Genomic DNA, 16,744 nt, shown 5'->3' with positions numbered 1-16,744 from the left:
GTGGGAGAGGGAGGGAGAGAGGAGAGCTGTTTAGGGAGCAGAGAGGACCAGATGCATGTGGGTTTGGGGAAAGAGAAGCAGGTAGTTTAAGGAACAGGACGAGTCAGTTTGGGACAGGCTGAGTGGGAAGAGCCGCTGGGAGATCAGAGAGTGGAGTCTCAGAGCAGCTGACGGAGGGGTCTGGAGCCCAGCAGAGGGGACTGCGTCCAGAAGCCTCGAGGGGCAGGAGGCATTTAAGCCATGGAAATCTACCAGCTAGAGGTGAAGCTTATGCCCCATGAAGTGGAGGGGGCTTCAAGCAAGGTTGAGGCAGACAGGCTGCAGAGAAGCTGCTGCTAATGGCAATGGGACCAGGAAAGGGGAATCCAAAGAAGGCAACACCAGTCTTCAACCTCAGAGGCTTGTGTGGGAGAAACCCCAGTTAGGTGTGAGGGAAAATCCTGCTGCGAGGGGTGGGTAGGGCTTGACTCAGATTACAGCAGGGGAGGAAACTTTAGTGACATCCCTCCGTGCAAAGCAGCGATTCTAGATGCTGCCAAAGCAATATTATGCCACCCGGGAGGTGGTTTGAAATGGCTGGGGAAAGTCGTCTGGGAGACAGCTTCATGGCACACTGCTTGGTTGGGAAGAATGCGGTCAGGTGGTCCCAAGTCCCGGGGACCACAGAGGCCAAATCTGTACCACCAGCCCTGAGCAGGCACCACATGCTTCAGCATCACTCCTCTCCAGGCTCACCCCTACCAGCGAGCCCCAGGGACCAGGAGGCTCTAGTCCTGTCCCACCTGTGTGTGTGTATAAACATGCAGAGGACTCCACTCAGAACTTCAACTCCCTCTTCCCACCACCATGAGGTCAATAAACATCTCCCTGTACCAGGAAATTATGTTGGCTAGGAGAAGGGGAAGGGATGAGAAAATCTTGGAAAACTCAGCAATTTTATACAAAAGAGACCGAGCTAAATGTTTGGAAATGGAGATATGTCTAAGGAGCAATTTAAAGGTTGGTTTTTTTTTTTTTTTTTTCTTCTTCTTTTCTTTTTTCCCCGGCTTGTCAATAGTAGGAATGATCAGATCAAGATGAAAAGAGTACGAGAAAAATGAAGAATGATTCTGGTTTGACCCATCTGGGTAGGTACATGTGACTCAGCTCTGCAATAATCATGTCTATACATGTTTGCTGGGGCACCTGTGTACTTTCAATTCTAGTCATCAGCCCTTTCCTTGACTCTCACCGTGTGCTTTCTTGTGGTCAGGAGTTGAGAATCATAAAATTGTCAAATCTGTATTAATTATCTATTGCTCTATAATAAATTAGTCCAAAATTTAGCTGAAATTCATGCTTCCTGGGGATTAGAAACTTGGAAGCAGTTTAGCAGGGGGTTTCTGGCTCAGGATCTCTCATTAAGTTACAGTCAGGATGCTGGCCTAGACTGTGGTCATCTGAAGGCTTGACTGGGGCTGGAGGACGTGATTCTAAGATCCACCTGACAAGCTGGTGCTGGCTGTGGGCAGAGGTTCTCAGTTCTTCACCTCATGGATCCCTTTCTAGGGCTGCTTGGATATCCTCATGACATGATGGTGGTTTCATCCAGAGTAAGTCATCTGAAAGAACAATGCCTTTTTATGACAGCCTTGCCTTAGAAGTCTCACTTTCCCATGTGGTCCTTGCTCTCAAAAATGGTATGGCATTGCAGAATAGATGAAATTTCCCTATTGCAAAACATGATGTCTGAGTTCCAAGTGAAGTGATATGAGCTTTCTGAGGACCATGTGAACTGCGCGATCAGGCAGCAGGAGGCTTCCTGGGAACGGGCAGAAAAACCCTGCTTCCTTTCCTTGATCCCAGTAATTCTTCCTTGTGGAAGGAGGCCTTGTACCTGTGGACTGGTCAGAAGGAGAAAACTGCAGAGGCCTGGCTGAGTGAGGGGGCTGATTCTTGCTTACCGGACAACCAAGGGTGTGTGGAGGAGGGCACTCTGAGACCAGAGAGAGGCTGCCAGGGGGTTTCTGGGGGTGAGGTAGGGTAGGACCCTGAAGGGCTTAGACGTGACACAAGGAGGCGGATTGTCAAGTGAGGGACAGGGCTCAGTGGGTAAGGGAGGGCAGAAGACCCAGAGGGTCACATGGTCCTCTGGTGATCAGTATGCCATTTTTCTGGTTGTCACCCCTGGCCACAGATGCATTCATTTGTTCAGCCATCCATTCATCCCTGCATATCTACTTGCTACAAAGACCAGGTCCCCATCCTTGGTGAGGTTGAGGGTTGTTTGTATAATATATTAGGAGCTCACCTTCTTAGGGAGGGTTGGGGTACTGTCAGGAAAGGCTTCTCACAGGAGGTGAGGTCTGAGCTGCTTCATGAAGGGGAGGAGTAAGCCCAGCAAAGGGAAGGTGTTCTAGGCAAGGGAAGCGTCCAGATGTGGTAGACCACAAGGCGCCCCTGGCGTGGCCGTAGCAGGATGAATGGAAGGGTGTTGAGAGATGAAGCTGGAGGGGCCAGAGGGCGTGTGGCCCTGCCTGCCTGATGGGGTGGTTTGGATTTCTTCCAGAAGACAACAGGGAGATGATGAAGGAATTTAAGCAGAGGCACGAAGGGATCCTGGCGTGCTGCAGTCCATGAACTCGCAGAGAGCAGGACACGACTGAACAACATCAGGAAGTTATCACTTGGAAGTTTGGAAAGATTGTCCTGGCAGTAAGGATGGGGATCTGGAGAGGGCAAGTCCAGGCGGATAGGGCACCAACCCAGGTTGTGGGTGCGGGAGAAGCAGCAGAGGGAGGGAAGGAGAGAAGGAACCCAAGAGGCCTTTAGAAGGCTGAAGAGCCCCCAGCCCTGCCTATAGACTGAGCGACAGCCGGGACCACAGCCCGAGCTGTCTCAGCTCACCTCGGAGATCTCCAGCCCAGCCCCAACACTGACCCAGCCAACCCCCTCCCCCAGCCCGCCGCCCTCTTCCCGGGGTGGGTGGGGGGGGCATGCTCAGTTTGATCCAACCCAAACTTTAGCTGAAAGGTGGTGAGGAACTGTGAGTTGGGAAAAGTTGGGGTGGGGAGGCCCCTCGGGAACTGTAACCATAGGACAGCCAGAGGGAAGGAGATGCTGTCCTGGAGTCAGAGAGTCAGGAGAGGTCCAACCACAGGGGAGAGGTGTGGCAGGGTTCCAGCCCTATCTGTGGGGACCTGGAAAGTGAGGAGAGAGAATCTGGCCACCTGCGAGGTGTCTGGGGGTCATGGGAGATGACCCCACACTGAAGGCTATTTCCCAGAGCCCAGAACAGAAGCTGCGATCCCTGAGATTCACGAGATGGGAGTTGCATGCTTAGTCGCCTAGTCGTGTCTGGCTCTTTGCGACCCTCTGGACTATAGCCTGCCGGGCTCCTTTGTCCATGGAATTCTCCGGGCAAGAACCCTGGAGTGGGTTGTCATTTCTTCCTCCAGGAAATCTTCCCCACCTAGGGATCGAACTTGTATCTCCTGCGGCTTCTGCACTGGCAGATGGATTCCTTACCACTTAGCCACCTGGGAAGCCCAAGATAGGAGTTACCCTCACCCCGAATTCTCAAACCCCTTAATGGAATAAGCGGTCTGCTCACTCCTCACAGCAGATGGCGCCATCGTGCTGGAATTGGTGACAGGGGCCTAAGGCGTGGCCAGCAATCCCTGCCTGAGAGTGGGAGGGGCCAGGAGTCACTCTCTCTGGAGGCCCCCCAGTTCTGTCTCCCTCCCAGAGGGCCTGTTCCGTTCACTCCTCCCCACTGTCTGGGTTTCATTCCCAGGCTCTTCCTGCCCGTCCCCTCTGTCCCTCTCCCCTCCATTTCTGCCTTCAACTAGGGTCACTGTCTGTGAGCTGGTTCACTTGGAGGCATCATCACAGGATACGGGAACTCTAGGCCCAGCCAGAGGAGAGACATTTGCCAATGGGATGGTCACCATGGGGTCTTCCCTGAGTGGCTCCCCCTAGGGCTGGTCACCTCTTATGTCCTCAGGAGGGGCTCAGTGCCCCTAACTCGGGGAGGGGGTTACCAGGAGGCTACCAGGAACATTCAATAGTGGCAGGAGAGGCAGGGTAGAGAGAGCATTTGCTCTGAATGAATGAAGGACAAAATACGTCAGTTTTCAGTATGGTGAACCTCCCGCTGACAACCAGTCCTGTACCTCCTACCCTCGAGGTCTTTAGCCAAGAAGGGAAGCCTAAAGAACCCCTCCTTCTCTCCCCACTTCTTCCTTCCCTGGGTGGGGCAGCTCATTTGTGGCAGAGTGGATATCAACTGGTGCTGGAGATGCATGGAGTTGTGGGGGGGGGGGTGGGGGCGGCACCCAGAGGGTGCCTATGTCAGCAAGGATGCCTGTGTCAGAAAGACCAAAGGGAGTCAGCTGGAGGGGATCTGGGCTGGCAAGCTGACTCTGGGCCCTGCTGTGCATCTGGAATCTTCTGACGAATGTAAAAGTTGTCTCCCAAGTTGCTGTTCTGCAAGAAAGTAACTTATTGCTTGATTTGTGGCTGAAGGTGACATTGCTGATAAATCTGCTAATATGCTCGTTGCCTGTGGTGGGGGAAAGCGGAGTCTTGGCTCCTGGTCACTAAGGGCCTTACGGTGCAGCTGGGGAGGGGCCCCAGGCCCAATGAGATGACAGCCTCAGTGTGAGGGAACCAGGGATTAGGTTGAGCAAGCAGGACTTCTTGGGGGAGGAAGAGATTTAGAGGGAAAAAGAAAAAGGGTTTCCCAGATTATGGAAGAGTGCAAGCAAAGGCATTGGGAAGGAGCAGAAGTTTGGGGCAAGGGGAGAGAAGGGGGACCCTTCTGCCACACAGAAGACACTCGGCACATTTCCAAATGAAGGAAGATGGGGGGATGAAGGGGGAGAGGAGGGGGCAGAGAGCTGCTCTCAGAGGCAGGTCACCACCCCTCCGTCAGCCCCATGGCATACGCTACAGAAGCAGCCTAGCTGGGGAGCCCGGAGGCAGGCCCTTGCTTCCCCAGCCCCCATCCTAGGCTTGCTCACAAATATGAAGCTGAGGCTTAAAAACAGGCATGTGGCCAAACCCCACCCCCTCGTCCTCTTCTTCCAGGGCCCATCTCCACCCAATTCCTTGCAGAGCGGCAGCCACTTCAGCGCCCTGCTGGAGGCAGGGGTGTTGCCACTGTGGGGTGACCGGCCGGCCAGCAGCCCCCCACCAAGATGGCGGCTCAGGGAGACAGCAGGGCCTTTGTCTGGTCCTGACCCTGCCGAGGGGCCCACCGGGCTGAGTTTGCTCAGTGTTAATAATTGACCAGGTGCCCAGGGACAGGGCCCCTCCGGCCACCTGGATGAAGGGCACTCGGGGCTGGGGCCTTGGCCTCCCACAGCATCAGGTGAGGCTCACCTGGGGCTGGGGAGGAGAGAATCCCGGCCTTGGGTGAGGATCAAAGAAGCCCGATGCCTCCCGCACTGCTTCCGGAGCCCAGAGTGAAGTGAGGGGCAGAAAGGGCCCAGCCCAGGCTGGGAGGGCCGAGAGGCAGGAGGAGCACCTTTCAGAAAGGGGATGGAGCTGGAGAGAAGACCCCGGGATGCAGGTGTGAGGTTCCCTGAGGAGGACAGAGCCACACTCTGAGAGCCGGCAGCCCTCTGCCAAACATCGTGTGGCCATAGGCCCCTTCCTCAGGCCCTCTGATGAAAAATGCCATCCAGAGAGAATGTTTGCGTTGACTCCTGGGCCAGAGGGAAGAGGGTTACAGACCCACAGCCCTGGTCAGACCACCTGGGGTCTCTGGTCCTCAGTGAGTCCGGCACTGTCCACCCCAAAGCCACGTCAGGGTGGCCTCAGCCGAGAGCAGGAGGAAGGTCCGTGGTGATGGTTACTTCAAGCTACAGGAGGGAGGGGAGAGGAGAGGAAAGAGAGAACAAGGTGGGGAAATGATGCTGTTTACAGCAGCAGCAGCTCCAAGTGCTTCTTATAAGTGACCTCGGTCAGTCATCCTAAGGAACCCTGTGAGCAGGGTGCTGTGACTACCCCCATGTGACAGCTGAGGAAACTGGGCCTCAAGGCGATCCCCTGTCCACGTTGCAGAGTTGGGAAACAGCAGAGCAGAGCTGACTCCAACCCACGACCTGGATCGCTGTCTTATCTGCTGGGGTCAGGATGGGGGAGGGGGGCAGGCAGGGGAACAGGCCTCCTGAGCAGCAGAGTGGAGAGTAATTGAGGGGCAGGGTGCAAAGGCAGGGATGACTCTGAGGTGGAAGGGGGTGGGATCCAGCTTCTTTAGCTGCTGCGGCCTTGATACCCAATATTCTCCTTAGGGAATGGCCCCTGGGTGTCAGGCAAGTGTGTCTCAGGCCTCGAGAGGGACGGGTGACAAGTCCCACCCCCTCCTCAACCCCACCTCCTCTCCCCCTTTGGCTTCACCTGTGAGAAGTCAATATTGATGTTTTATGACCCAAGATAAACACACATTTTTTTCCCTCCTATACAGGGGTTATCTGGTCTGGAGGGTTAATCAGTGACCACTGCGGGTGGCGGGAGCCTCTGAGAAGAAAGCAGCTATTCAATTCGGCCCCCACCCCCGGCCCCTCCCCTGCCCTCCTCCTCCCACCTGTTGCCCCCACCTCCCCCACCCAGTGGGGACTGACCTGGCCCTGCCAGTGGGTGGGGACAGGGCATTAGGGAGCCTGAGCCTGGAGTCTGAAGGGGTGTGTTTGGGGGGACTACTGAGTGGGGTGCATCCTAAGAGAGCATCCTTTAGGCAGCCTGCCCTCTGCACAGTGGTTTTCCTCACAACAACCATCCCGTTCCGTTGGCAGGACAGGCGGGCCTGCACGAGGCTGCCGTGGCCCCAACCTGGCTAGGCATCTGGGAGAAAGAGTGAGCACCGTCCCCTGGGAGCCGTACACGGCGGAGATGTGACTCACGTCACACAGCACACGAGGTGAGCCGAGATGGTGATGCCGGCTGCTTCCCCGGCTGGGGCGTTGGAGCCCAACGTGTGGGCCAGCCCTGCCTCTCACCTGCTGTGTGGCCTTGGGCCGTGGCTTAACACCTCTGGACCTCGAGTGTCTCACCTCTCCTCACAGAGGGGTTTCGAGGGTTGAATGAGATCTTGTACGTAGAGCATGGAGGAAATAAAATGACTGAAGTTCCAATGGACTGTGGCCTCCTCTGCCTTCTACTAGAAAAGGCCATGATTGACCTCTGGGTTGATGGCCCTTTTACTTGGAGAAACAGAGATGGACCTTTATTTAGAACGCAGAGTACCAGTGAGCACAGTGTGGAGGGGGTGTGGCTGAGCTGAAGCAAGGGGGGAAATTTTGACAAACTGTGAGGGCAGTTCCTGGGAGCGCTCAAAGAACCCAGGAACAAGTGAGAACAGAGAGATGTTGGATGTTGAGAGAAGGCTTGAAAAATACATTGTGGGGCAGAGTGGGGACCAACAGAGGAATTCTGCCAAGGGGAAGTTCCCTGGGGCAGGGAAAGATCGACACGTCTTGAAAAAGTAGTGTGTGACCTTGAATTTGAAGTGCTTCCCACACGATGCTAAAATCACTGTCCATTATTCCTAAATATGTTTAAACATCTGCTACGCCGTTGAGCCTTGGGTTCCTGGTAGGTTGGGAGGGAGGAGGGAGGAGGCTGGCACCAGCTTAGAAAAAAGCGGTTTTGAATGGGGACTCCCAGCATAGGGCTAAGGACCTCGATGAGGAGCAACGCCCTTGGAGGGGCACGCTGCAGTGGGAGAGACAAACCACCCACCTCAGGGAGGCCTCTGAGCACGGGAGGTGACTCCGCAGGGCTGGAGAACTCGAAGGCACGCAGCTTAGGGGCACCCAGGTTATACTGGTGAAGATGTCTCTTCTTTGGTAGAGGGCAAAATATTTATTCTGAATCCTAATTCAAGACTGTATACACATCAGCAAAGATGCCTTTTAATCATGATCATGTCCCAGAGGTCTGCCATCATGAGATCGGGTTATGATGTTGGGAATTTGATGTTGAATATGTGTAGTCACTGACCCTGTGCTGGGCCCTTGGCTGTGCCTAGGATGATGATGATGAGACAGGTCCCAGCCCTTCCAATGGGGAGGGAGGAGGGAGGGGGGTTCAGGATGTGGAACACATGTAAATTCATGGCTGATTCATGTCAATGTACGGCAAAAACCACTACAATCTTGTAAAGTAATTAGCCTCCAACTAATAAAAATAATTGGGGGGAAAAAAAAGAGTTCTCTCAAGAGGAGACAGGCTGTGATGGACATGACTAATTGTCCCATACATCAGTGGTTCCCAAGTTTTTTGGCACCAGGGCTAGTTTCGTGGAAGAAAATTTTTCCGTGGACCAGGAGTGAGACGATGGTTTAGGGTGATTCAAGCGTATTGCATTATTGTGTACTTTATTTCTATTATTATTACATCAGCTCTTCACTTCAGATCATCAGGCATTAGATCCCAGAAGTTGGAGACCCCTGCACTACATCACTCCCTCCCTTTCTCTCTGTTTGTGATAGAACACCCTAGTTTTCATCTGGATACATGGCCATCCAGAGTAAAGAGTGCTTTTCATAGTCTTCCTTGCAACTGAGTATAGCCATATGACCAAAGGGAGGTGAATAAGAGTGGTGTGTACAAATTCTGAAATGCACACTCCCCAGCCCGTTTCCCTTTTCCTGTTCCCTGGAGTGGAAAATTGGGAGTGAACTATGTGGGACCACAGGGATGGCATCATCCTCCTGGGACAGGGAAGCAGCAAGGCAAAAGAAATCCAGAGTCCTCATGATGTCACAGAGCAGAACCATCAGACCAGCTTGGATTCTCTCACGAGAGAGAAAGCAACTTCCATCTTGTTGAAGCTGCTATTATATTTGGTCTCTCGGTTATAGTCGCCAAAATCTTTCCCGTATGTGATTTAAGACTGCTTGGCAGTAGAGGACTGTCATAAAAATTCCTCACATATGTGGCACTGGCTTCACAGTCAGGGGGGATGGACACATGCAGACTGGAAAGTTGGTGACCCTTGTTAGGCTCTGGCAGAAGATTTAGTAAATTGTCATCTGCGGTCAATACCTTGACAGGAAGATCCCATGCTCTCTGAGCCTGCAACACTAGGAGAACTTGAGACCTGGGGGGTCCTGACTGCTTCTTGCTGCATTCAGCAGATTCCTAGAAAGGAGAGATGAGCTCAGATTAGACCCAGCCAGTTTGCAAGCAGAGACAGAAGGGAATGCAGTTCTGCTAAGGGGGCACCGTGCCTGCTGCCTGCATCTAAATTGACTGAGAGTCTGGAAACTTGGAATGTCGAAGAGTTGTCAACACTAACTGCTTCTGTACCCCAGATAGAAGGTGTGACCAAAGTTGGCTCTGCACAGCCTTGGTAGGAGTGAGGACTACAGCCCTGAGCCTTTCTCAAGCTTTCCCAGGTGAGAAGTCTCTGCCAGACTACGGGAGCCAGTTGAGCAGCCAAGATCAGATTAAGGGTGTTCCCTTTCCGCCCTGGTCTATTGTCTCAGATGGCCTGAAGATAGCAGCCTTGAAGCTGAGAGAGGGGTCTGGGCAGAGCATGGAAGCCAGTAAAAAAAAATACAACCAGTTTTCAACCTGACAAACTCTGTCAGGACAAGACCTTTGGCTGAGTTACCTGCCCATGGAACTGACTGGAAGTAAATAAGTCCAGGAGCCTGAAAGAGGCGTATTCTTCGATGCCCACTTCAGATGTGGTTGTGGAGGGTGGTGACCAGAGTCTCCCAGAGGGCAAAGCCGGGAGCCAAGGAGGACAGTGGACAAAAGAGTTACTTCTAGAAAACAGAAGGACAAGGAGTCTTTATAACATCTGACTAGCATGAGTTGGTAATTGCTGTGGACTGGGGCCATCTGTGTAGTTCCCATCGTTTTATTTTCCGCCTAAGAATTGTTTTAAAAATGTGGTGTGTGGTTCTTGTTCCATCATTGTCTGTTGGAGGAGGGTGGGGGGGCAGATGTGTCTTTTAACTGTGTTGGTCTCCAGACCACAGGTAACCATCTCCAGATCTGACGGAGGTGTTGGGTGCAAGATGGCCTGGTGTTTGAAGTTACTTGTCTTGGAAGACAATGTTACATGTGTAAAGGGTGATCACAGATAGTAAGATGGCTAAAGGTATGGACTGTGGCAGAGTGCCAGTTTGCCCCAAGATGCATTTTGCCCTTGTCTGTCTAATAATATAACACCTGATGTATAGTGAAGCAAGTGGCCACCCAGGATAAAACTGCATTTCCCTGATCCCTCTGCAGCCTTATGTGGCCAGAGGGATGTGAATACAGTGATGATATGAGTTGTGAATCATAGCAAAGAAAGGCAGGAGACACCCTCTCCATCCCCTTTCTCTGTCCTGATGGCCAGAAGGTAGATGTATTGGAGTGTCATGTATGTTGGTCTATGCACATGAATTCAAAACCCTAAGGATGGTGGAGCAACAAGATAGAAGGAGCCAGGGTCCTCAACATTGTGGAGCTGAGCCAGCATGCTGGTGGGACTTATAAGTGAGACAGAAATGAACTTGCTCAAATCACTGGTATTTGGGGGTTTTGTTTTTGTTATACCATCTTAGCTGCTAACCTAAGTAATACAGATGCACTTAAATTACTGCAATACAATAGAATAGATGTTCTAGCAGATGTATGTGTAAGGTGCTAAGGAGAGTGAAATGAAAGATGAATTCTGTTCTGGGAAAATCTGGGAAGGCTCTCAGAATGGGGTAATATTTGAAATGCATCTTAAATGATGAGAGAACTTTTTAGATGCACAAGTGAAGTGAAAGGGAAGCCCATACTGACAGCTGGACAGCATAAGGCAAGGCTCAAAGTGGTGAAAGCACCTGGTCCAGATGCATAAACACAGGCAGTTCTGAGAGATGGGACTGGTGACATAGATGGAGCCAGTTAGGAAGGACCTTGAACAACATGCTATAGAGCTGAGAGTTTATCATTTGGATCCACTGAGGGGTTTAAACTATGACAAACCTAGACAGCATATTAAAAAGCAGAGACATTACTTTGCTAACAAAGGTCCATCTAGTCAAAGTTATGGTTTTTCCAGTTGTCATGTATGGATGTGAGAGTTGGACCATAAAGAACGTTGAGCGCCAAAGAATTGATGCTTTTGAACTGTGATGTTAGCGAAGACGCTTGAGGGTCCCTTAGACTTCAAGGAGATCAAACCAATCCTAAAGGAAATCAGTCCTGAATATTCATTGGAAGGACTGATGCTGAAGCTGAAGCTCCAATACTTTTGCCACCTGATGCAAAGAATTGATTCATTGGAAATGACCCTGATACTGGTAAAGATTGAAGGGAGGAGGAGAAGGGGATGACAGAGGATGAGATGATTGGATGGCATCACTGACCTGATGGACATGAGTTTGAGCAAGTCTGGGAGTTGGTGATGGACAGGGAAGCCTGGCATGCTGCAGTCCATGGGGTTGCAAAGAGTCGGACACAACTGAACAACTGAACTAAACTGAGGGGTTTAACAGGGAAGTAACATGATGTAATTTTTTTAAAAAGTAAGCCTGGCAACTGTGTGTAAGGTGGATTTGAGAAGAGAGAGCCGGGGGGCAAAGGGAAGGAACTATGAAAATGTAATGCCAGTCAATTTCAATTTTTCCCACAGAAACAATGTTATAAAAGAGGATTACGCTCCTGGCCATGGGCCTGATATACAGATTTTTATAGAACCGACCACAAAACCAAACCCCAGGAGTCATAATGGTATACCCATAATCTCTACATTACAAAGTTTCTAAACAGTATATGAATAATTAAGTGGGGCCACACAGTAACTAACCACAAAAAGATGTGTATAATGTAATACAATGACTTGAGTCTCTTATTTCTGTCCTTCAAGAAATGTATTGTGTTACAAAAGTAATCTGTTTATTTTTAATAGCTTTGTTGAAATATAATTGACCTATAGTGAAGCACACATACTTCAAGTGTACAATGTGATATAAGTTTTGACCTGTTTAGACACTCTTGAAGTCATCACCACCATCAAGAAAATGAACATTTCCATCACCCTAAATGTTTCCTCCCATGTAATTCTTCCACCCCTCCCTCATCTACCTGTTCCCAGGCAATCACCAACTTGCTTTTTTTTTAATGTTCTAGAATTTTATATAAATGGTATCATGCCAGATGTACTGTTTATTTTTTTTAATAATTTTATTTATTTTTGGCTGTATTGAGTCTAAGTTGTTGTGCAGGCTTTCTCTAGTTGTGGCGAGCAAGGGCTGCTCTCTCGTTGCCGTGTTCAGGCTTCTGATTGCAGTGGCTTCCTTTGTTCCAGGGCACGGGCTCCAGCGCACAGACTCAGCAGTTGTGGCTCATGGAGTCAGTTGCCCCTCGGCGTGTGAGATCTTCACAGACCAGGGGTTGAATCTGTGTCCCCTGCATTGGCGGTGGATTTTTAACCACTGGACCACCTGGAAAGTCCATGGGAACTCTTTTTAGTCTGACTTCTTTCTCTCAGCATAGTAATTATTTTTGAGACACATCTATGTTACATAACATATAAATAGTCAGTTTATTTTAATACTGAGTAATATTCCATTATACAGATATACCACAGTTTGTGTATCCAATCACCTGAAGATGGACCTTGGTTGTTTCCAGTATTTGGTTATTACAAATAAAGCTACTATGTGCATTCATGAATGAGTGTTTGCAGAAAAATATGCTTTCATTTCTCTGGGTAAATCTAGGAGTGGACTGGCTGGATCAAGTGTATGTGTAACTTTTTAAGAAACTGCCGAAAAGTTTTCCAACGTGGTTGGTGGCTGTGCCATTTTACATTTTCACCAGATATGTGCCAAGTTCCAGTTCCTCCATATCCATGCCAAAACTTGATAGGGTCAATCTATTTGAGCCATTCCAACAGGTTTTTAGTGGTATCTCAAGTGCTTTATCTGTTATTGATTAGGTTGTTTTCTTACTATTACTTTCTGAGAGTTCTCTATATACTCTGGATCCAAGTCTTTTATCAGATACATGATTTGCAAATACTTTATCCAAGCCTAAGGCCCCTCTTTTCATTCTCTTAATAGTGTCTGTTTGGATAAATTTGGATAAAGTCCAACTGATCAATTTAGTCTTCTATGGGTCATGCTTTTGGTGCTATAGCTAAGAAATTTTTGCCTACTCCATGGTCATAAAGGCTTTCCTCTAGATGTTTTACTGTTTTAAATTTTACATTTAAGTCTATGGCCATTTTGAATTATATTTTGTGTCTGGTGCAAAGCGTAGATAGAGGGTTACTTTTTTGCTTATGGGCATCAGCAGAATTTTTTTAAAACACCATCGTTTTTGCATTGCATTGCCTCTGTCCCTTTGTTGAAAATCACTTCTCCGCATAAGTAAATGATAATACTTATAGATCAATTCTACCTCAATAAAGATGGGTTTTTTTTTTTAAGTATAAAGGTCTATTTTTGGTCTCCTGATTCTGTTCCATTGATGCCTATCTTTATGCCAATAATATCAAACTGTCTTGATTTACCATAGTTCAGTTCAGTTCAGTCGCTCAGTCGTGTCCATAACCTTAATAAAAAATTTTGAAATCAGATAGTGTTTTCCAGCTTCATATTTCAAAAGTCGTTTGGATGATTCTAGGTCCTGGCACATCGATGTGAATGTTAGAGTCAATTTTTCAAACTTCCGCTTATTTTTATAAACAGAAAACAAAATAAAAAAGTAAAAATCACAATAATTTACCACTTAGAGATTATCCCTGATAATATTTTGGTTGTAATACTTCTTTTTTTAAAAGTCCTCATTTTATCTTTTATTTATTTTTGGCCACATGACTTGTGGGATCTTAGTTCCCTGGTCAAGAGCTGAACCTGGGCCCCAGCAGTGAAAATGCTGAGTCCTAACCATGGAGAATCAGGGAATTCCCTTCAGTTGTATACTTCTAGATTTCTTCTATGCTTTAAAATATTTGTTTTATTCAATGTTTATGTAACATTACATGCTAAGCAAAGAGCCAGACACGACTGAAGTGACTGAGCACATATGCTAAACACTTTTTTCAGCATTGGGTTTATCAAAATATGATTTATCTACGGTAAAATTCACTTTTCAAGGGTATGTCTTGATGCATTTTGACATGTATATAGAGGCATATAACTACCATCACAGTCAAGATGTATAATATTTTCATCATCCCAAGGTTCTTTTATGCACTTTTTCAGTCACTCCCCTCTTCCAACCCCTAGGAATCACTGGTCTGATTTCTTGCCCTGTATGTTGGCCTTTTCCCCCAGAATGTCACGTAATTAGAATCAGAGAATGTGATCTTTTGTGTCTGGCTTCTTTCACTTAGCATATTGCTTTTGAGTTTCATCCATGCTGTGTATATGAGTAATATGTTCCTTTTATTGCTCAGTAGTATTCCACACCACAATTTGCTTACCCATTTAAGAGTTGATGAACATTTGGGTTGTTTCCACTTGGGGCAATTGTGAATAAAACTGTTGTGAATAAATTGTGAATAAAACAAATAAACATTTGCATTCTGGTATTTGTGTGCACATGTTTTCAATTTCTCTTGAGGAAATACCTAGAAGTGGGATTGCTGAATCATTTGCTAAATGAATGTTTATACATTTTGAGTCTTGGTATTCATAATGGCTATAGCTGTAAGACATACTTCACTAAATGATAGGTATGTATCATTCACTGGACCCATTAAATCATGACATTTGTATTTCACTCCCATCCATCCATTGTGCAATTTATTTTGACACCATTTAGCTAGTAAATTTCCACCTTTCCTGGTTATTATATTTTCAAAATAACTGGAAAGCTTTGTTTTTACATTTTTAGCAAACTGATTCAAAATTTTCTTACACTCTTTGTTTGGAAAATTGTCCAAGCTTATTTCTTTAACTGTGTAGATAGAATTTTTAATAGTTGACATATTTACATAGTTTTCCAGAATAACATCACCTTATGATAGAAACACTTCTAAATAAGCATTTTCAAAATGTTCTCTCCTTAGATACTTGAAAAGATGTTCCTCTCTCACTGTTTCCTATAGGTTGACAGGAAGGACTAATTTTTGTCTGAAATATTGTTTTAGGTCACACACTATCAATAGGCACTCATCATAGAAAAGGTCAGAGTCTAGAATATACTTGTTTTTCTGTTTAAAAAAAAATGCACAAATTGTGCTTCGGTTTGATTCCTAGAACACCTGTAGGTTCAGAGAGAGTTTTGTGTTACACCTCTCTCTTTTACAAAGTATGAAAATATTCTTCTGTTTAAGGCCTCGTTTTTATAGAACCAGCCGTACTGGTGATATGCTGGAGTACTTAGGAACGAATGAAGCCATGTACTTAGGAACGAATGAAGCCACGTACTGGCTTCAAATGGAGCCCAAGTGGGAGGGTGCCCCTAAACACCCCACACAGCCCTCACCCCCAAGAGTCCCAGAGAACCTTCCAGGACTCAGAATAATATGAAACTGGGACTGAGGAAGGGAGGGGTCAACCCACTTATTAAATATTTGGTAAGTCTTAAGTTTCTAAATTAAAAAAACTTGACTCAATATTTTTTGCTTCACCCAAAGGATCGTATTGGCACATTTTACTTTGGACATCAAGATACAGGGAGAGACTTCCAGGGCATCTGCTGAGAGAGGCCTGCCTGTGGGTTGGACTCTGTAGGCTGGAAGCCCCGCTGTGGGGAGGAATAGATTTTCCTTCTAATCAAAAGGAAAGTCCAGGTTCCCACATTCCTCAGTCCCTGGTTCCATCTCCTAAAGGGGGCAGGGGACCCCCTCTCCTCTATTGCCTATTCCCCTGGTTGCCTTTGATCCTGGAGGGCGGGGAGAAGCAGCCCCCCACCTCCCACCCCTCTGCCCACCAGAGGTAGGAAGGGGCCACCAGTGCTGCGAGCATTTTCTCAGGGAGCCTCTGGGTGCACCGTCACCAGGCAGAGCCTTCATCAGTGACCAATTGGGAGGACAAGGCCCCTGGGCTGCAGGCTGAAGCTGTGAGTGTTGGTGGGGAGCAAAGCCTTAAGGTGGTACCTAAATCTGGAATCATTTGGGAGGCAGGCCCTGGCAAAGAGCCTCTCTACACTGCTCTCAGCTTTACAGAGCCTTGTGCTTAGAGGTTCCTCTGTAAATATTTGCTGGATTTAGTTGAATGGAGTTGAAATCTCATTTCCTGATTCCAGCCAGGTTGGAAGGTCAGGCTGGGTGGGCTGGGCTTTCTGATTTGTGAAGGGGTGGAGTGGGAGGGACGCTAGGCCAAACTGGGCAGCTCAGACCTTGGAGGGACATCCTGAACCCCAAAGAGCTTCCTTCCAGCTGCTACTTGGCTGAGGGTCACCATCCCAGGTGAGGGTCCCTGTTGGTCCAGGGTGCAGGGAAGCAGCAGGAGGGAGAGGCTGGGGGCAGGGAGGGCCCAAGGGAAGGAGACAGCCAAGCCTAGAGCCCCAGGGAATGTGTGTGCAGAACACGAGTTTCAGTTGGGCAGTCTTGGCCCCCATCTTTCAGTACTTCTTTCCCAAAGATGCTTCACAGCCAGCTCTGCCCTTCTTGGCCTGGTGCATGGGAAAGGCTCCCTATTTTGACAACGGGGAAGACCTAGGCAAGTGTGCCCCCACGTGCTCAGCAGCATTGTCTGTCCTCAACACACAGTCACAGACCCATGAGTGTACATACTTGCAGACTCGCCCAGACAGTGCCAGGCACAAGTGTGTCCCCATGGGCAGACACACAAGCACACACACTTACCTG

General features: G+C 48.5%; 1 long non-coding RNA gene across 1 annotated transcript in view; it reads left to right on the top strand.

Moving 5' to 3' along the window:
* LOC136164431 (uncharacterized) overlaps positions 1 to 14,466 on the top strand; it is a 152,851-nt gene extending 138,385 nt beyond the window's left edge. Inside the window, exons 5-7 of the long non-coding RNA XR_010662352.1 lie at positions 1,058 to 1,127; positions 2,549 to 2,694; positions 6,780 to 14,466. This is a non-coding gene — a long non-coding RNA (uncharacterized lncRNA). The remainder of the gene's footprint in view (positions 1 to 1,057; positions 1,128 to 2,548; positions 2,695 to 6,779) is intronic.
* The last annotated feature ends 2,278 nt before the right edge of the window (positions 14,467 to 16,744 follow it).

This window comes from Muntiacus reevesi, chromosome 3 (assembly GCF_963930625.1).
Source record: "Muntiacus reevesi chromosome 3, mMunRee1.1, whole genome shotgun sequence".
NCBI classification, from domain to species: domain Eukaryota; kingdom Metazoa; phylum Chordata; class Mammalia; order Artiodactyla; family Cervidae; genus Muntiacus; species Muntiacus reevesi.
The sequence above is the reverse complement of the archived record's forward strand: the minus strand, read 5'-3'. Positions and strand labels throughout refer to the sequence as shown.